This window comes from Canis lupus, chromosome 3 (assembly GCF_011100685.1).
Source record: "Canis lupus familiaris isolate Mischka breed German Shepherd chromosome 3, alternate assembly UU_Cfam_GSD_1.0, whole genome shotgun sequence".
In the NCBI taxonomy this organism is placed as follows: Eukaryota; Metazoa; Chordata; class Mammalia; order Carnivora; family Canidae; genus Canis; species Canis lupus.
Window position 1 is genome coordinate 80,479,470 of NC_049224.1, and position 22,814 is coordinate 80,502,283.

Consider the following 22,814-nt stretch of genomic DNA (forward strand, 5'->3'; position numbering starts at 1 on the left):
ATAGTCTAATAGTAAGATCAAAACCTACTGACTACACTTATCTCTTTAAGGTAGTTTGAGAAAAAGGGCAGGCAAAAGAGAGGAGATTGGAAGGTCAAATGGTACCCAAACTCCAGATGAACAAGTGTCTCACAAAACCATACCTAACTCATAAATCAGAGAGGTGAAGGTACTGAGATGCATCATTATTTAGCCTGACCTATTAATTTCCCTCAAAATAGTCTCTGATGTCTTCCAGACTTTTGAGATATTTATACAAGTTTTAGGAGAAAAATACTATCTTTGATTTCAAATTTTAAATATGGAAGAATAAATTCAAATGTTTCTACTAAACCACCAGCTTTGTTTTTGTTTGTTTTGGGGTTTTGTTGTTGTTGTTGTTATTTATATCTATGTTGTAAGAAAATGTAAATTGAAAACATGTTTCTAAAGGCTAAGTTTAGGTTGCCCTTTTTGGATCTAAATTTCAGATACGTAGGTGCTGCATTTGTGAACAGCAGCAAAAACTATAGCATTAGGATACTTAGAGAAAAGAAATTTGGTTCCTCTAGTGCTGTACCATGATGGCAGCTTTAAACCCAAATTGACATTTAATGGGATTACTGAGAAGCTGGAAAAGACCAGAGTTTGAAACTGTCCTCATTAAATAAAGGTTAAGTGTGTGAATATTGTGATGCTGAAATCCATATTAAACTCTATTATAGGAAGATTACTTGATCCTAAATGTGCTCCAGAGCTAACAAAAAGCATCAGAGACCAGCAACATTGACTTTGTCTTGCCTTCTCTCCTTCATTTGGCACGTTCAAAAAAGCTGTGTGTCTCAGGACCCTGCGTGGCTCAGTCGGTTGAGTGACCCACTCTTGGTTTCAGCTCAGGTTGTGATCTCAGGGTCGTGAGATTGAGCCCCAGATGGAGCCCCAGTCTGAGCCCTAGACAGAGCTCTGCACTCAATGGGGAGTCTGCTTGAGATTCTCTCTCTCCTGTCCCTCCTCCACTCAAGCTCCTTCTTTCTAAAATAAATAAGTAAATCTTAAAAAAAATAAAAACATGTTGTGCTTCTTCACGGCCATCACCTACAGGGAGGAATCTTTTCTTTTCCCTATTAAGTGAACTAAAGGTAGAGGTACCTTTTTTTTCCTTTAAAGAAAAAAATATGTGTGTGTGTGTTTGTGCATGCATACTTATGTATTGCTATATGTATATGGTTGCTTTTTTATTTGTTTCTACTTAAAAACATGGAGGAGGCACTCATAAAGTTCTAGAAAGAACATTGTCTGAAAGCCTGGAGATTTATTTTTTTGTTTTGTTTTGTTTTTTTGTTTTTTAAGTAGGCTCCACTCCCAGCGTGGTGTCCAATGCAGGGCATGAACCAGGCACCCCTGGAGACTGGTTTTGAAGCCGAGCTATCTCACAAGCTCAAATCCTGACTTTGATTTGACCAAGTGATTAATTAAAATGTAACCAGGTAGTGTTAGTTCTGAGTGGGGTCTTTTTTTCTTAGCAGATGACGATTGAGCTCCACAGTTAAGAATAAAAGACATTCAGTTTCTCACATACCAACTGAGAAGAGAACAATTGGTAATGGGGTGAATGCATTCCCTTAACTGTGTCACTCTTATTGATATAAGCAGGAGGAATGCTTGGAGACAGGAGGTCATATTTTGGGGGAAAACAGACTTATTTTGTACAGAGAGGCCCTTCTATTTCTTTTTTTAAATTCTTTTTTAAGATTTTATTTATTTATTCATGAGAGACACACAGAGAGAGAGGCAGGCAAAGAGACACAGGCAAAGAGAGAAGCAGGCTCCATGCAGGGAGCCCGATGTGGGACTCCATCCCTGAACTCCAGGATCACGCCCTGAGCCGAAGGCAGATGTTTAACTGCTGAACCACCCAGGCAACCCAAGAGGCCAATCTATTTCCTACTTTCTCATAGAAGAGGTGAGGTTCTTTCCCTTTATAAATTCCAGGATCAAGGACTCAGAGAATAATGCATTTTGGGGGGTTGTGAACATTTTCCCTCTCCTAGTGGGGGAAAAGTGATTATACCATATGTCATGTTGCGAAGTAGTGAAAAACATCCAGGAAAGCATGTTAGAGACAGCAAGAGCAAGGCAGGACCATGGCTCTCCACTGTAAATGAACAGTTCCTAAGTAATGTAGGAATTGAATGAGTCCATAGTTCTAGGGGCTGGCATTGGAAAGTAACAGGATTGGTGCTGCAACCTCATCTTGATGATTCTAGCAGGGGGCCAACATGATGTCAGTCACTAGACAAAGCAAACAATCACAAATTTTAAAATTCTAACATTTGCTGAAGCTTTATAATGTGCTTGATTTTGTACTTAGCTAATTCATTTAATCACACACACACACACACACACTCTATTGAATAGATTCATTACCGATATATATGTACATATATGTGTGTAAGTATATATATATATTTTTTAATAGGTTCCACACCCAGCATGGATCCCAACACAGACCCTGAAATCAAGATCTGAGCTGAGATTAAGAGTCTGAAGCTTCACAGAATGAGCCACCCAGGAGCCCCTCATTCCTGATATTTTATTGATAAAAAAACTGAGGCTCAGATAATTGACATAACTTGTCCATGGTCACACTGCTTGTAAATGCCAGAGATGGGGTCTAACTCAGGTGGTTTCTTTCCTGAGACATGCTCAAACCATGGTAGGTAAAGCCCATGTTCTTCTGTACATAAAACCAGTAACACAACTAGACTGTAGTGAAGTGAACACAGAAGAAACATTTTGAGTTGATTTAATTTTGAATTTTTCAAATAAACAGAATAATCACTTAAAAATGAAAGTCTCTGTTTTAATAATAAACAATATTTGCAAATCCATAGAGTTGGGACCAGATATTGTCATGCCTTTCTGATACCTTGTAGAGAAACAAAGACTTATCAGAGCATGAGTTTGGGTATTCGTGGGGGAAATTCCCCCACTCCTCAGTAAGCTGGTTACAAACAGTTGTAAATGAGACAGGCTAGAACATGGGTTTTGGGGTTAACAACCTGGGTTTGAAATATGAACTTTTGCACTTTTGCAACAGATTCCCTATTGGTAAAATCAGTATTATCCTGAGAACAGAATGAGACAGCAAAAATAGACAATGCTGTTCAAACAATAAGGTCCTATTCTAGTGGTTTAACAGAATAGCATGTTTTTTTTCCTACTCATGTAAAATTATTGGATAGGTATCCAGGTCAGGCTCTCCAGAATGTGGTTACCAGGGAGCTAGGTTAACCACAGATGAATCTGAAGAAAGAAAAGAGAAAAAAGAAAAAGAAAAGAAAAGAAAAGAAGAAAAAAGAAAGAGAAAGAAAGAAAGAAAGAAAGAAAGAAAGAAAGAAAGAAAGAAAGAAAAAGAAGAAAGAAAGAAAGAAAGAAAGAAAGAAAGAAAGAAAGAAAGAAAAAAAGAAAGAAAAAAAGAAAGAAAAAAAGAAAGAAAGAAAGAGAGAAGTAAACATGGCAGTCTTGTGTGGGCAATGCACTTCTACTTACAGAGAGATCCTAGTCATATGACTGTACCCATCTACAAGCAATACTGGGAAACATAATCCATGTGCCCAAGAATGGAGAGAGAATGCTGTGCCTAGCTGGTGATTTTTGTCACACGTGCATAAAAGGCTTAGCAGAGTGCCTGGCACAAATTGCATTCAATTCATCTGCTGCTCTCTCTCGAAACCGTAATGGGTTTAAACTTCTAAGAAGTAAAATGGAAAATTATTTTAATTAAACCGTAGATAACAAAATTTCTTATAAATAGGACACTGAACATTATGATAAATTTTACTCGAACATAGGCACAGACATATTAAAGGTAAGATGAAGATTACTTTACTGAAAAACAGTAAAGTTTTAACACTACGTAATCTCCCACTGCCAGAAATAATGAAAACAGACATTAAAAATCTGAAAAGAAGAAGTACCCCACTCTAAAAAAGGAATAAAGAAAGAGAAAGAAAACATTTCCTAAGGAAAAAAAATGTTGAGGAACTTAGAGCACTCACTTTCTAAATCTCTTATTAATTTCTGCTTTATAAAGTATAAGATGGAAAGAAGTCTATGAAGACACCAACACACACGTTTTCCTCCTAAGAAATGACTTTTCCATAGTTCTGGTCTCTCCTGGAATGGATCTCTACGGTGCTAACACTGACCTACACCCATTCTCTCTCTAGTTTTTGATCTGATATGAAAGATCTAACACATCCAGATAAATATTTAAAGGAATCAAGGAAAATCCTCCTACAGTATTTGGTAGGTAATAGAATAGTGGGATAGTCTCATTATGTTCAAGGATGGGTTACCAGGGGATGTGGGGAGGAGAAAAGAAAGGAAAAAAAATCAATATAAAAAGAAGTTGAGGTAACGTAATGGAAAAGAAATCATACTTGAGAGAGACAAATTTTCTGCAATATCTCCTTAGAAATCCCATGAGGTTAAACAAAATGTGTACTTTATGAAGTTGGAGATAAAAGATGGGCAGACAATATATAGACTGAAATGGAAGTTTGGCTGTCAGGGAAGAAAGTTAAGGAAACAATATTTTAGAAAAAGTGTATGTGATGTAAGAAGCAGGATTTGAGGGTAAATATCCAAAATATAGATACAAATTCCTTTGGCTGTAGGTATGTAATAACTTTTCCCATTTGGGGGATAGAAAAATATAAAGTCATCAACATTTTTCTGAAGCAAACTGGGGTGAAAGCTTGTATACAATCTCTTACAAGGCAGGGACGCTCAAACTTTGACGACTGCAACCTAGAATGAGGACATCATTTTACATCATGATGTACACACATACATATGCACAAGGACGGAAATCCTTCTGAAACAATACTATGTGAAATGCTTTCTGGAATTTTCTCTTCGCTTCTCATTCATTTAAAATAATGTTGATTAATGGGGCACCTGGGTGGCTCAGTGGTTGAGCATCTGCCTTTGGCTCAGGTCATGATCCCGGGGTCCTTGGGGTCCAGTCCCACATCAGGATCCCCACAGGGAGCCCGCTTCTCCCTCTGCCTGTGTCTCTGCCCCCTCTCTGTGTCTCTCATGAATAAATAAAATCTTTTAAAAAATAAAATAAAACAATGCTGATTGAGACTCATTGATTTTATTTTCTGACAACTTAATAGGTCTAACTAAAATTCAGAAATAACATGACTGAAGAGGTCTATGGTTTTGAACTGAAAAAAAAAAAAAAAAGTTCCATGCTTGAGGTTTCTTTATGCTTGTTTCCTGGTAATTCTTCTATGTATACTTAAGCTATTTAGGCCAGGGCCCATCCCTTTCTTTAAGCTCTAAGAGGATCCCCTGGGCAATGCTTAATGGGAATTTGCCTAGAAAATGTTATTAAGGAGGAGGGGGAATGTGAGTAGATTCCTCATCAGCTCAATCTAGATGCTCACTATACCCCAGGGAACCCAATAAACTGAGAGGACTAGTTAAAGTGGCAGACCAAAATTTCCTACTGAGACTCAGCTGAAAGCTAGTGACAGCCCCCTTCTCCATTTGCCCTTGCTAAGAGTGAGCAATGCCAGTTAAGGTCCCCAGATATTTTAACAATTAAAATTTCTGTGAGTGCTAAAAACAGTGTATCATGATCTCATTCAGTACATTTAATGCAGTTATACCACAGGATACCTCTAAATACTGGATCTTGAAATAAATGTACTGTGTCAGGACAGCACTAAAAAAATTAAAGAGAACAGAAGTATCTGATGTCTTTGCACATTTCAAATGTTCTTTCATATTTTTTTCATTTACTTACTAAGATGTACCTCTGTCTAAATATTTACGCATGTATGTACTCAGATATAATATAACCTATGTTGCTTATAACATATTACTGAGTAAAAGTACTATAAACTGGTTTATTTTGTCATTGCATTTAAAATACAGTAAAAGAACACATGGAAACTTGTCTCTTTGTGTTGGGGTCATAGCATTTCCATTTTATTATGATCAAGATAAAAAGAAAATAATGGACTCTAACCTTCCTGAACCATATCCTTAAAAAAAAAAAAAGAAAAGGAAACAAAACAAAACTATAATCATAGCTGGATTGCCAAAAAAGTGACTCAGATTTATTATAAATGTAGCACTTCTACAATATACAACACTACTATGAATTTTGAAAATAAGAAATCAAAAATATAGAAAACTAGTAAGACATAAAATACAGTGGTAATTATTTGTTTTTTGAATGAGAAGTAGAACATATAGTATATTTAAATATATATATTTTTAATCTCAATGAAGACTAGCATTTAGCTGATTGAAGAAGGAGTTTACTGCAAACCAGAAAAGGATCCATTCTGACGACCAACCAGACATAGTTTAGTGATTTAAATCCTTTAAGTATTTTTAAAAATGATGTTAAATAGGAAGAAAAATTAGTCCAAATGACAGAGAATAGAACTTTAACTATGTTCCTATTAAGTACAGAAGCTAAATGTAATGTACACATTCCAAATAATCAGGAAAAAAAGCTAACTGAAGTAAAATTAATGGCCCTATATATAAAAAAAATGGCAAACAGTGGGAAAAGTAGAGTCGGAAATGTGCAATAGTGAAACAAAGGAAATAAATTATTTCAGTGTATATAAATGAGTTAACATTTCCTATTGAAAAATCTGAATGCTGCTCACAGAGAAGCTTTTTAAAGCAAATGACTAAAATTATTCAAAGTGAGGGCTCAGGAGGAAAAAACAGATGTTTATAAGCAAAACCAGAAAGTAGGCTGAACAACAATTATATCAGGTGAAAAGTCATCAAGCTGAGTAGGAGACACATCTTTAAATAATGAAGGGACAATTTCCACTTCAAAGTCCTAAAAACTTAAGGACCCAACAATGGTGAACTTGACTGAAGGCTTTTACTCCTGAAAAACTAATCATGAAATCCGCCCAACTTTGTGTTTCAGGAAACTGCCTACTACAAAGAACCATCCTTCACCTTATCATTTAGGGACTTGTGGATTGTTTGCCTATGATGAGGCCAGACAGAGACCTTCAATGTTCTTCTTCTTTGATTCATGATTAGCTAGACTATCTTCACTCACCAATCTGCACAAAAAACCCACTAACTTAACCTACCAAGGCTGACTTCGGCCAACCCCCAACACCCCTCCCACCCTGCAGCCCTGGGACCTGAGACTCCTTTGAGCAATCTTTGGAAAATGGAAAAATCTCTCTTTAGCCATTCCTCCTGAAATCAGCTGACTTTAGCAAAAACATTTCCCAATCAAATGTCTAATGACCTCGCCTGGTCTTCTCATTCCTTCATACCCCATTCTTTCTAGCCTTGTTTACTTCCGACATATAAAAGAGGAACCCTTTCTCTCCATTTCTATGAGTTCAACACTTTTTGTTTCTGTGTGTGTGTGTGTGTGTTTGTGTGTAGATTCCACATATAAATGACAGCATGCACTATTTATCTTTCTCTGTCTGACTTTATTTCACTTAACATAAGGCCCTCAAGTTCCAACCATACTGTTGCAAACAGCACAATTTCTTTCTTTCATACGGCTGAATAATAGTCCATTCTATGTGTGTGTGTATTCATTTTCTTTACTTACATTTCATTTTCTACTCAATCGTTGATGGACATTGAAGTTGTTTCCGTATCTTGGCTATTGTGATTAACAGTGTCGTGATCATGGGAGTACAGATCTCTTTAATCTCCTATCTTCATTTCCTTTGGATATATACCCAGAAGTGGAATTGCTGGATCATATGGTACCTTTATTTTTAATTTTTTGAGAAATCCCTGTACTGTTTTCTGTAGTCGCTGGTCAAGCTTACATTTACACCAATAGTGCACGAGGCTTCCTTTTTCTCTAGATTCTTGCCATCACTTGTTATCTCTTGTCTTTTACGTAATAGTCATTCTAATGAGTGTGAGGTGATATCTCATGGTGGCTTTTATTTGCATTTCCCTGATGATTCGTGATGCTGAGCACCTTTAATCTACTCTTGGCCATATGTATATCCTTTTTGACAAAAACGTCTATTCATTTCTTCTTCCTATTTTTCAGTCAAATTGTTTGGGGTCTTTTTGCTATTGAGTTGTCTGGGTTCTGTATATATCCAGCAATAAAAACAAAACAAAACAAACCTTAAATTCATGTATTGTTATATATATATATATATACATATATATATATATTTATATATTTGTGACTATATATTTATGTATATATGACTATAGCTGATGATACTGTATTATATAACTGGAATTTGCAAAAAGTGTACAACTCAAATGTTCTCACTTACAGATAGATAAAGATGTAGATAAATATATGTACAAAGAGACAGAGAGAGAAATAAGAACTGTGTCCATGTGGAAAAGGATGGATTTTTCTCTAATTCTTTTCAAACTGCAACTGCAAATAACAAGGAAAAAAATAAAAGGTAATTTAAAAATGTTACTTCCTTTTAAAATGAATTCGTTTTTCACTAAGAAACCATAAAAGACTGAGAAGCAAATTGCATACATTTATTCATGGGATGAGGAGAGTCTTTTTCGTACTACACAAAAATAGGAAATTTCAGGAAAAGATTAATAGATATGATACATGTAAAAACTTGTGTGTGTGTGTGTGTGTGTGTGTGTGTGAGAGAGAGAGAGAGAGAGATCTGGGGCTACCATAACAACTTACCATAGACTGAGTGGCTTAAAAAAACCATTTGTTTCTCACAGTTCTATAGGCAGTAGGTCCATGGTTATGTTAGGCTGAGAGCCCTCTTCAGGGTTATAGCAGGCTGACTTTCACTGTGTCTTCACTTGGTGAAAAAGAGTGAGCCAGCTCTCTGGCCCCTTTCCATAAGGGCACTAATTCCATTCATGGAGGCTCCACCCTCATGTCCTAATTATCTCTCAAGATCCTACCTCCAAATACTGTTACTTTTCAACATATGAATTTCAATGGGACACAAATATTTAGTCCATATATATACATATGCATACAAACAATGATTCGTGTGTGTTCGTGTACATAAATATGTGAGTATATATAGAAACAAATTAAATACATATATAAGTAAATAAATTAAAAGACCCAAAATCTCAGAAAACACTTTGAAATTCATGTTGGCCAAGTGCTAAATCCTTAATTGGTCCTGATATGTGTAAATTGTATGACTCAACTCTAAGGAACAAAATTTGCATTCATAGTGTTTGTAGATTTACAGATTTGAATAGATTTGAATTTGAATTTGTAGTTTTTTACTAGAAAATTTACTGGCAGATTGCAGATCATGAGGTGTGATGTTGGGGGGGTGCTTTTTCTAAATTATACAATATGCTACTTGGGGGCAGATGATTGTTGATCCTGCAAGAGGAGAGAATACAGTCCAATTCTTATTACATACTGCACTTTTATACTCAGGTTTACATAATTTGCTGGTTGCATTTAAACAAACAATATAGCACGCTTCTGTTCAAGGGAATATTTACAAACATCAGGATCTGCAGTTTCCTGAGTCAAGTTCTTTGATAATAGCAAGGCCACAGCCCACCCTGTAAGCATCTCAGAAAATTTCCTGACATTTAATATTCTAAAGAAAAAGAAAAAAATTATAAGGATTAAAATAAAAATAGTGCCCCATCTAATGAAATTGAATTCAATATCACAGTTACTGAAGTACTACAAACAAAAATATGAGATGCTATTCTATTGCTACCAAAATGAACAGTTAAAAATAATGAAAATCCTAGTATTTGCATGGAGGCAAGAAATTGCTCATTTCCATCATTAATGCTTTTTTTCTTTTTTCCTGAAACTAATTTGGTTGTATCTCAAAATTCTTAAAAATATCATTATTTTACTTCTAGAAATTCAGCATATGGAAATAATATTCAAAGATACAAATGAAGCTATATATACAACAATCTTCATTCTACATTATTTTAATAGCAAAATATATATTTTATGATTAAAAATAGGAATATTTAAAGTAGAATATTTTCAACATATTTCCAAGTTTAAAAAAGAGATAAAAAATATGTGAATATAATTGTTAGTTGCATTTTAATTAGTATGCATAATATATTTAATTTATGTAATGGATAACAGATTACATACTCCAAAACCTATTTTATATATTCTCTTATCGGTTAGACCTAAAATGTATATGCTGTACACTATTAATCAGTTAAGACATATAGTATATTCTTGATAATGTAGTGTATGATATGTATTATATACCAAATTATGCAAAATTTACTATATTTGATTATAAGTTTACTAAACATAATGCGATCAAATGTGATTAGATTTATGATATTTACTATATTTAGCTTCTGCTATAGACTGAATATTTGTGTCCATCCAGAATTCATATGTTGATACCCTAACCCCTAATGTGACTATATTTGGAGATAGTGCTTTTAAGGAGATAATTAAGGTTAAGGGAGGTCATAAGGATAGGGCTCCGATTTATTAGGCTTAGTGTGTCCTTATAAGAAGAGACATTCAGGCACTCTCTCTTGCACTTTCTATGGGCACACAGAGGAAAGGCCTTGTCAGGACACAGCAAGCAAGAGTCCCTCTGCAAACCACGATGTCAAGTCTCACCAGAACCAAATCTGTTGGAACCTTGTTCTTGAATTCCCAGCCCCCAGAACTGTGAGAAATAAATTTCTGTTGTTTGAGCCCCACCAGTCTATAGTATTCTGTTATGGCAGCTTAAGCTGAGACAGCTTCTTCCAGATTTTCAATTTTTTTTTTTTTTTACATTTTTAAATTTTGTTTTTTTTTTTTTTTTGGTTATTTTGAGTGGAACTTTGCAACATTTATTCTAGTGTAGCAGAAGTCTGAAAATACCAAGTAAATGTAGGTGGAACTATAAAGACATGTATTTTCTCAACGAGAAATCAGTTCTCTGTTTAGTAAAAAGCAAATTCACTCTTGGTCCATGAAGTGGCTCAGCGGTACCATGAAGGATCTAAATTTCTTCTCATCTTTCACTCAGTGAGCCTGAGGATTGTTTAATCTCAGAGTTGAAAGAGTTGAGGTTTTTTTTTTTTAAGTTTTTATTTTAATTCTAGTTAGTTAGTATACAGTGTAATATTAGTTTCAGGTGTCCAATCTAGTGATTCAACAATTACATACAACACCTAGTGCTCATCACAAGTGCACTCCTAAATCCCCATCAGCTATTTAACGCATCCCCCACCCACCTCCCCTCTAGTAACCATCAATTTGTTCTCTATAGTCAATAGTCTGTTTCTTGGTTTTCCTTTGTATCCTTCAAAATTAATATTTTTGCGTCCTTTGGGTAAATACCTATAAGTGTAATTGCTGGGTCATAGAGTAGTTCTTTACTTAACTTTTTGAGGAAACTCCATACTGTTTTCCAGAGTGGCTGGAACCAGTTTGTTTTCCCACCAACAGTGTAAGAAGGTTCCCTTTTTTCAGCATCCTCACCAATATCTGTTATTTCCTGTGCTGTTAATTTTAGCCATTCTGACAAGTGTGATGTGGTATCTCATTGTAGTTTTGATTTGTATTTCCCTGATGATGAGTGATGTTGAGCCTCTTTCCATGTGTCTGTTGGCCATCTGTATGTGAAAGACAGATTCTATGCTGAAGTTCAGACTAGATATCATCAAAAACAGGAAGAAGAGAAGTGTAAAGAATAATTGTGTTTGTAGCTATAAAGTGAGTCATACAGTTACCTACAATAAGGTAATTATGAGCAGTGGGGAATGAAATTACCATGATCGTCTAATAATCATTTGAACCCTGGCTTTCAGCCTACCACCAAAATGATATTCTATTGATAAAGAACAAAATTGGGGTTCGCTAATATCACTATTTGAAGGGAATTTAATATTATGTTACATGTCAAGTCTAGCTCACTGTCAGGATAATACCAGCACTTTGACAAACACCAGCACCATGACTTAGATTTAAATGAAGATTAAATCCAAGTGGGGTTGTTTTTGTTTGTGTTTGTTTTTGTTTTTTATAGTGTGACAAAATAAAAATTCTATGAGAAAGTTCCAAACAGGACTAGTGCCTTTTCACACTAGTTTAATCAGTGTCCTGCCAACTTGTCGTGGATGCTGTGATCCCTGTCCCTGCTTCAGGATAGAGACACACATTCTCCAGCTACCAGGAATGTTTGTACAAAATGATAGTCATGTGGAGACTGTATTTCTTCTCCATGGTTTCTCTGCAAAGTCTTATTTCCAAATTATTAAATAAATAAAACTATTCTTTTGCTGCCATATAAAAGTAAAAAATAAAGAATATTTTCTAGGTTCCAAAAATGTTACTTTTTGAAACAAAAACATTTAATGTTTGATTTTGTTTAATTATATTAGTGTAACGTAATGAGATGTGTTAAACCAGATGCTGACAAATTGAATTTAAATAAAAAAAAAATTTCAAACTTAGGAATTTAGTTGAGAAAAAAAAGTTGCATTGGTGTAAATTGTCACCCCAAACATTCCTAACAGCCTTTTGTTCCTCTAAATGCTTTGTGGAAATCAGGGATATGTGGCTGAGGCCCAGATATTGCAAAACGAGTATAAGGAAAAGAAAACAACCATAAAAGATGTAGTAGGCAGAGCTGTCCAAACCCCCCTAATCCCTGGAACCTATAAATCCATAACCTTCCTTGGCAAAAAGAAGTCAAGGGAGCAGATGAAATAAAATTGCTAAATCAGCTGACCTTAAAAGAGAGTTAATATCTTGGATTATCTGGGCAGACCTGGTGTAAAGTAATCCCAACGGCCCTTTACAATGGAAGCGAGATGTCAAAGAGGATATCAGAGTGATATGATGGGAAAGTCTCAGCCCACACTTGGCGGCTTTGAAGATAGAGGAAGGGGCCAAGGCGTGTGGTCAGCTTCTAGAAGCTGGAAAGTACAAAGAAACAATCTTTCCTCTAGAACCTCCAGAAAGGAATGCAGCCCAGCCTACTCCTTGATTCAGCTCTGTGACCCTTCTGATTGCTGTAATCCTGAGATAATAAATTTATGTTGTCTTAAGGTACTGTGTTTGAGGTCATTTGTTATGACAGCAATAGGAAACTAATTTAGAAGGCTTGATACAATGTGGGTTATGGATTGAACCCACAAGAATAAGGACTCACGTACACATAGAAATCCAGGAAACAGCTTGTGTTTGTCCAGAGAATAGAAGTGGAGGAATTGAGCCAACTTTATATATATCTCAAAAGATAGGGTAACCTTAACCTTAACATCTAGATTTAGCTGTAACATAAGATCCTGCCTCTGATGCTGTTGTGACTGTTGCTATTGTTACCACTGGTGCACTGCCTGATTTTGGACAGTCATATTTGCATTTTTATCCCAGTTCTGGGTATGGGTTCATAAGCCTGTGTTTATGCTACCCTCTAAAACCAATCTCAAAGCTATAATTTCTCTTTGGCCATGTATTCCACAAAGACCACAGCCCAGCTCATCTTCTAAAGCTACATTTCTCAAACTAGTATATGCTAAAAACAGACATGTCCAGAGGCTAGCCTGGGGATAAGCATACAATCTCCATAAATAATCTTCTGGAAATATCAGTTTTACTCAAAGACCTCAAGGAATAAAAGAAAAAAAAAAAAAAAACTACCATTACATCTGGCAAGCAAAACTCTAGAAGCCTGTTCTGGTTTTTGTCAATATTTCCTTTAAAAAATCTTTCATGAATATACCAATATTTATATGCAATCAGATATTGGGAGTTTGAGTGTTTTTGTGCTTTCAAAGAATCACATAGCATCAGTGGCATTAATACTGTGCTTTTGATTCAGCCAGAATGAACTGTGTTATTTCACTGGCTACCAAATCACCCTATCCCCATCTCCAAACCCAATCATATTACACTGAACACAGGAGACAACACCACTGCATTTTTATGAGTTTATCATTTTATGAACCATTGTTGTTATTTTCATTTTGATTACACATGCATATGCATATACACACACGTGTGTGCGCACACACACACACACAGTATTCACAAACCAAAACTCATTGACAATTGTGCTTTATCAAATTTTTGTTTAAAAAATTAATTGGGTGTCAGGGGCACCTGAGTGGCTCAGTTGGTTGAGTGTCTGACTCTTGATTTTGGTACAAGTCATGTTCTCAGGTTTGTGAGATCAAGCCCCGTGTTGGGCTCCATGCTTGCTCAGAGGGGAGCCTACTTGAGATTCTCTGCTTCTCTCTCTCTCTCTCTCCCTCACCTCACTCTTATGCACTCACTTGCTCTCTCCCTCTCAAATAAATACATAAATCTTAAAAAAATAATAATTAGATACTCAATATTTGGGGCACCTGGATGACTCAGGTGAGTCAGGTGACTGGGTGGTTAGGTGTCTGCCTTTAGCTTGGGTTGTGATTCTGGGGTCCTGAGATCGAGTCCTACATCAGGCTCCCTGCAGGGACCTGCTTCTCCCTCTGCCTATGTCTTTGCCTCTCTCTCTGTGTCTCTCATGAATAAATAAATAAAAATCTTTAAAAAAGAGTCAATATTTCATTTAAATTTTGAAAAATTTGTCTTTATTATATTTTTCTTTATTTTTTTTTTTTTTTTACTTTTTAAAGCTAGAGTACACTTAAAATTATATGTTCCACTGGGATCATAGATAAGAAATTAAGATTAGAAGTTTGAGAAAATGGAGGCTCAATATGAACTTATTCAAATGAATTGGGGAAATTCAAAATTATTTTAAATCATTGAGTGTTTAAATAGGCATGTTGTAGTCTCTCAAATAGAAGAAGTGAATTTCACAATGAATCTCTTAGCTCCACTGCAACTATAGTTAGTGAATTTATAGAAGCAGCAGTTAATCTACATAGCATATTTTGCTGACCATATGTACTTATTATGGAGGAGATGTAAATCAGTCTAATTCAATGTAAGTGATTCGGTGCAACTTCTGAGACTTGTCATCAAGAGACCTTGCAGCTTTTATTTTACCTCTGTTGGAAATTTGCCTTGAGATCACCATATATAGAAGTCCTAACTTGCCTAAAGGAGGAAGAGCCACATGGAGCAAGGCAAGTTGACTCAGCCAGAGGCCTCCAGATCAACCATCTGACAGCAGTCACAAACTTCAAGATACATAAATGAGGCTGTCTTAAACTATTATCTAAAATTACTGTAAAAAAATAAAAATAAAAAAATAAAAAATGAAATTACCATTTTAGGGGTACCTAGGTGGCTCAGTCAGTTTAGCAACTGCCTTTGGCTCAGGTCATGATCCCAGGGTCCTGGGATTGAGCCACACATGCAGCTCCATGCTCCACGGGGAACCTGCATTTCCCTGTCTTTCTGCCTGCCACTCCCCCTGCTTGTGTGTCCTTTCTGTCAAATAAATAAATACAATCTTCAAGAATAAAATAAAATTACCATTTTAGCTGTTAAATCTATAATTGCATGAATGACCCAAGGAAACACCAGCAGAAGCCCTAGCCTCACTGAACCTAACCCAAGCTGACCTTCAGAATCCTAACTGAACAGTTACTATTTAATCTTCCAATACAAAGGTTGTTTTGTTACATAGCAATAGATAACTAACACAAGTATTCATGTCTCATTAGACATCAAAGCTCTATGAGAACACACTAAAACAAATTAATTGACTTTGACATTAGGCTTGGAAATCTTGTTTAGATCTACATTAAATGGATTTCTTATCTTTCAATTTACTACAGATGACTGTTAGACATTTTTTTTTCAAATATTTAACATGAGTCACATATTTTTCAGTCTCAGCATTTTTCTGTTTTTCAAGTGCCTACCAAAAATTTGTTCACTATTCCTCCAGTCTTTCAATTTCTCCATCCCATTCTTAACACCCTGCCTCAAAGCCAATGCCACTTGCTTGGGAATTTTATTAGTGCACCATCTTAGGTCCTAGTATCTGTATCAGTTATCCATTGATGCTTTAAAAACCACTCCAGACGTAATGGATTAAAACAAACTATTTCATTTGCTCATTATTCTATGGGCAACTTGGGATGGCCCTAGATGGACAGGTCTTTTGCTGGTCTTGACTGTGTTCCCACAGGTAGCTACAGCCAACTGATAGTTGAATGGGACTGGATGGGCTGTGGTAGCTTTGCTCACATAACTGGGAGCCGGTAATGTGTCTAGGTGAAGGGGGGCTCTGCTGGAAAAATGTGACTCTGTTCTACATGACTTTTCTTATGGCTATACTTATATGCCATGTATACTATATGGCTTTTCTTATAGGCTATACTAGACTTTTTTACATAACACCCTCAGGGCTGCATTCAAGGAGGATAAACACAGAAGCAGAATGTCACCTGAATCTAAGTCCATTCTGCCATAAACTAAAGGTCAAAGCTCATCACAAAGTCAGTCCAGATTTAAAAGATGGTGTGGTAGGTTAAATGATGGCCTTTCAAAAGATATGTCCATGTCCTAATAACTAGAACCTGTGAATGTCACCTTATGAAAAAAAAAAAAAAAAAAAAAAAAAAGAGGAAAGGAGGCACTTTAGCAGATATAATTAAATCTAAGGATTTTGTAATGAGACCATCCTGGAATTCTCCAGGTATACCCTAAATCCAGTGATAGGGGTCCTTATAACAGACAGAAAAGGAGACACAGATAAAGAGGAGAACAGACCATGTGAGGATGGAGGCAGAGGTTGGAGTGAAGCAGCAACGAAGAAATGCTGCTAGCCACCAGAAACTGGAAGGGGCAAGGGGAAATCTTCCTGCACAGACTTCAGAGGGACGGTGGCTTGTTGACACCTTGATTTCAGACTTCTGGTCTCCAGAACCATGACAGGATAAACTTTTGTTATTTTAAGTGTCCAAATTTATAGTAATTTGTTACCATGGCCAGGAGATATAGCCTGTACTTCCTGATAAAGGTATGAGTAGCAAAGTCATTTTGCTAAAGGGTGGACATAGGAACGAGAGGAATTACTGCAGATGTATTTGAAGACAATCTACTACATGTACGAAATCACTGCTTTTGCAGCAGCATTTGAATGCCACTTTCATTAAAATTGGGAGTTGAATAAAAATAAAAATTTTATTCAATTAAATGAGAGATGTCTTGCATAGAAATAATTCAAGTTCAATTCAACATGCAGATTTCCTAAAGGCTTTAAAACCTTATGTTGATAGGAGAATTTTTTTTTTTTATTTTTATGGATGAATCAGTTTTGCACCAAAAAAAAACAAAAAAAACCAAAAAAAAACCAAAAACAACAACAAAAAAAACAGCTGAAAAAGATGACCTTATTTCAAAACCTGATGCATTTAAATAGCCTCAAGAGTTATACTTGAGCTATTAATTGAAATATAGTTCCTCACTTCATAGTAGCAATTTGTATTTATATTTTTGTTTATATTTATAGTGATAGTCTCTACAGGGCAATTAATTTGAAAGTTGCTTTACAGCAAAATAGATGTTGAAGATATTTTAACTGGATGTGTGAATTCTTTTAGCAAACAGAATGACCATTGAAAAATAATAATAAATGCTAGAATTATGCTAAGATGGAGCTACATTCATGGGGAGCCAAATAATGTGACAGCCATCTCAAAGCAAATTCTTTGTAAACCCAGATTATTACCTGCATAAATCATCAATGATGTCTCAAATTTACTGTCTCTTAGTTATCCCAAGGTATCAATGGAATGATAAAATCAGAAGTCTTGTGCAAAGAACAGTGTTTTTAACATTCATGTTTGAAACCGAGTTATAATAAAGTAGAAAGCAAATTTGCAAAAGCACCTTTTTACACCCTGTCACGCTGCCATACCCTATGCTGACAATTTTGAACCCGAAGTTATACTGTTGTTGCTGATTTAGTTTCTTCCTGATGGAGGGGGGTGGGGTGTAAGGAAATGCAAAGAACTTTACAGTTCAGTTGATGGAATGAATTCAGTCTTCCTTCACCTCAGTCAGCAATACCCCACTAAGTTGAGAAGCTTTGTGGATATATTTTCAAGGTTTAATACTCCTAAAGGACAACATTAAGGCAAAAACTATATATATATATTTTAATGGCATTAACAAAAGTTTAAAAACCAGACAACAAAACTATAAAAACAATAAAATGTAGAAAGTGGATGAGGGGAAATGATTATGGGGACTGTGCTCTGATTGGAACTCTTCATTTATTTATTTGTGGTTTAAATTACACACTCAATGGGAAAGTAATGAATAGCATCAATTAATTTTCCTCACTGAAAAAAAGACAGTAATTATTGCCTTAAAGCACTCAGAGAGACTGACCTGTGGATCAAAGAACCATTTAATTCACCGTATAGCAAGCAGTTTTGCATTTTCCTTTTCTCCTCCTTCCTCCTCCTCCCTAAATTAAAATTCCCCTAATATTTCATTTCTTGACCAGTTTTTTAGGCAGCACACCCTAATAATTATCTGAGCATATTGAATAAAAAATCACTGTTGTTATTCATAGTTATGTATTAATGTAAGGCTAAGTTTATTAGAATATTGTGAAAATATAGCAATGAAAAAATTGCTAGGATAATGTCACCTGTTTTAATCCCAACCCCTATTTTCTTTAGATGATACTTTCAATGTAACAGCTAATCTTCCATTTACTATCAGAAAAAAAAGTAAGAAACATCTGGCCATTTGTTGATAATTCAAAATATTGTATATTAAAACAAACATCATATGTTTTTCATGAAAAACTTAGAACCATCCGACTTGCAATATTGCAATATTCATAAGAGATGTTAAGTCCTCAGATTCCCAACACTTGAGTTGCTTAACCCCTTGGCTACTTAGATTTGAATTAAGACATACAAGACATGTTTGTCAACACAGCTATCTGTGTTTTTGTCAAACATCGTTTTGGGGGTACATTTCTAGCCAGATGTGTTAGAGACAACCAACAACCACTCTGAGGGTGTTTAGGATGTTGCATGTATATTGGTCCTGTAAGTTTGGGGTGTGGGGGAGTAAGGTATCATTAATGAGCATGATTCCAGGAAAAAGTACATTTTTTAATAAGATTTTATTTATTTATTCATGACAGACACACAGAGAGAGGCAGAGACATAGGCAGAGGGAGAAGCAGGCTCCCTGTAAGGAGCCTAATGTGGGACCCGATCCAGGATCATGACCTGAACCAAAGGCAGAGATGTTCAACTATGGAGCCACCTAGGTTCCCCCCAAGTACATCATTTCTGAAATTCTTTCTCTAACTTCTTTTGTTTTGCAAGTTTGTCTTGATAGCTGACTCATCTCACTCAACACAGCGACTATACATATAGGCCATAGGGTTAAAAACTTTCTGGGTATGTCAAAGGCTGACATACACATAAATGAAAATCATCCCTTCCACTTCTTTCTCCATCCATACACATACTCACCTTTCGATAGCATTTGCAGATCAAAATTAATAGTTAAAGCTGATGTTATTATGGGAAGCTCACTGATGACATTATAAAATTCAGTCTTTCCCCAGATTTCATGTAAGAACTTCTTTACTACCCAGGTCTTTTTTTTTTTTTTTTTAACTCTTTGAGAGGTACCTGGGTGACTCAGTTTCATGAGTATCTGCCTTTGGCCCAGGTCATAATCCCAGGGTCGTACGAAGGAGCCCCAAGTAGGGCTCCCTGCTTGGTGGAAAGTCTACTTCTCCCTCTCTCCCTGCCCCTCCCCTGTTAGTGCCGTCTCTTTCTCACTCTTTCTCTCTCAAATAAATAAATAAAATCTTTAAAAAAAAAATCCTTAAATTTGAGGCTTAGCTTTTATCAGTTAATTTAAAAATTAACTTCTTTAAACTTTCATTAACTCTCAGAAGGACACCATTATATTTTTTATGCAGTTCATGACTTTATCTAGATTATAAGTATTGTTATTAGTGTCTTCTTGTCTTCAAAAGGCTTGTGTTAAAATAAATGCTAACTCAATCCTTCATATGCTATTAGATTCCCTATATGTAGATTGGAAGAGTTTTATTTGCTGCATTTTAATACATAAAAGAACAGTATGTATCATATATCAGCTTAGTTGTTGGCATTTTCATTAGTATTTCTAGAAATGTTGGGATTTTATTAATGTAAAGAGGCAGGACTCAGTTGGAAATGTCAAAACTATTTTTGTTGAAGAGATGATCAATTTCTGTTGACATTGCTACAAATTGCCAAAAGGTTTGCTTTTAAATTCAACAAATAATAGCTTTAAGATTATGTGACTTTCCAAATAATACATTATTCTTAAGACTACTACCTAATCAATGATGTGTGGATCCCAGCTGCTGTCTCCTAAAAGTATACCAAAAAGAATAGAGAAATTTGCTATTTATAGTCAAATTTCAATTTATTAGAATTGTTATCTTGTCAACATACTACTTTTGTGGCTTACTTCACATTCCTCTATATAAATTCTTTCTAGCCTTATCAATTTCTCTATTCTTTAGAAGAACCTGAGATAAAAGATACAACATTCAAGTTATTTTACATAGTTTCAACATATGCATATATACACATCTCTAGTATTCATGGCATAGTATTTAAAGTGGATTACTTGTTTATTAATTGTTTCCACGTGTTTTTAAACTGCACAAAAATTAGAATTTACCTATATTCAGATAATCGACCTTTATACAACGAAGGATCCCTTAAGTTTTATAGATATCTAAAGTTCTTGATATATGTATTTGTTTCACACTTTGACATGACACAAGCAGCAGCCCATTTCTTTGCAATAAACATTGTTATGCAATTGTCTACAAATAAATCCTATTAGTAAAACTAAGAGGAATTTTGGAAATTTGGCATGATGTATCATTGTGTGAGCTTCCAATATTTCATTGGTAAGTGTAAAAGCTTACTAAGTGAGCTGCTGAAGGTTAAAAAAAAAATCACAGTAGTTTTGCTTATATTTTTATTTACGTCTCCCGCAGACAATTTATACATTTGTTTAGTCATTCAATAAATACTTATTTATTAACACGTGAGGCACTCTTTGAGGGACTAGAGATACACAGTGAACCAAACCAAAATCACTGGTCTAATGGATTATATACTTTTGTGAGCTAGGGAAAGAGAGTATTACAAAAATTAGGTATGTGAATAACCTGATAATGTTTCTGTCGTTGATATAAAATAAGGCAAGTTAAGGGAGATAGTGATACCTGGAAGAGTGTCACTAATTGATATAGGATATCAGGGGAGGGAAGCCTCTCTGATAAGGTGACATTTAAGTAGAGATTTAAAGTAAGAAAGAAAATGACACCTGCAGATAATCCTGTCAAAGAGCCTACCAAGAACGGATGGTAGAGTAATGCAAAATAAAGAAATAGGATCTTGCTTATCATTGTCAAGGAATAATAAGAGGCTGTGTGGTTAGAGTGTTTTGTTACTTTTTTTATCACTGATGTTTGGATTTTATAAAAATGCTTTAAATAAGACCATTTTAAAATTTACCAAGCGTTTGCATATATTTTTGTGTTGATTCATACAGCATGCCTGCAGTACCTTTGAGGTTATTATCTCAGCTTTATAAGGGAAAAAACAGAAGTCCAAAGATTTTAAGGGCTCGAACCTCAATCCTCACAGCTGTTGAAGGCTAAACTGGTACTAGAATCCAAATCTGATTCCTGGCCAATTTATCTCCTGACTATATTTTGTATCAGCAGTAAACTATATTGAGGTTTGATTACTCTCTGAAATATTCAACCCACGACTTGGGAATCTAAGAACAAAATCTGAAACAAAACCTCTACATAAAATTACATTCCTAACAGCAACCATAGTGACTATCTGTTGAAATCTTCACATTTTAGGGAAAGGGAACCTAAGGCCAAGAGATAACATATTACTGAAGCTTATAAGGCACTGGAATTTAAAGTTGCTTTTCTCCTAAAATATAGGTTATTTCATTGGTCTTAGAGGAAAATATTATTAACCATCCTTCAACAGTTAATTGATATGAGACTTTAAAATTGTTTTCAGTCCAAATACCCAAGGTCTATCAAAATGTCTATTTAGCATCCTCTGAATATATGCCATCCTCCTACCAATTCTTTGATTCCTTTCATACACCCTAAATGGAGCACATTTCCATTCTCTCTACCTATGAAATTTTCTTCTGTTGTTTGAGATATAATTTATGGCACCACTCTGCCAATCATATCTTTTTCATAAAATTCAGAACACCCGTAAGTTTGTGCTCACTACTCCTTTTGAGCTAGGATATGTTCTTTCTTATTGTCAATGTTTAATGTATCTGCCCTTATATCCCAAAACAAAACAAATGATAAACTTTTATGTACTGTTTGTATTCAAACAGCCTCTTTGTTTTATATACATACACAAGCAAATACATATATATGCATATATGCATGTGTGTATCATATATGATTTTAACAAAAATGATTGATGTTGATAATAATAAAAAAGAACAATTTTGACTAGAATGACCAGTTATGTAAAACAGGTTCTTATGAACTCTTCCATTGTCTTGAATCTTATAATTTTAAGCTAAACTTACAAGTACAGTGTCCATTTCAAATCAAATATTTACTAACCTCAGTAAATATTGGGAGATATGGAGACAACAGTTTAAAATGTAGTACCTTTTATGCAAATGTTTACTGTTTTTTCTCAAATTAATCACCAAATACTAAAGTAATACATAAATGAACTAGTCCTTAAAAATTAAAGTAATGGGAATAAATCTATTGTCTCCTGCTGGCAATCCCAGATTTCTCTCAGTTCCACTATCACTGCCCCTGCTCGATTTCAGTTACTTGAATATTCTTTCTAAGGTTTTTCTCTTAATT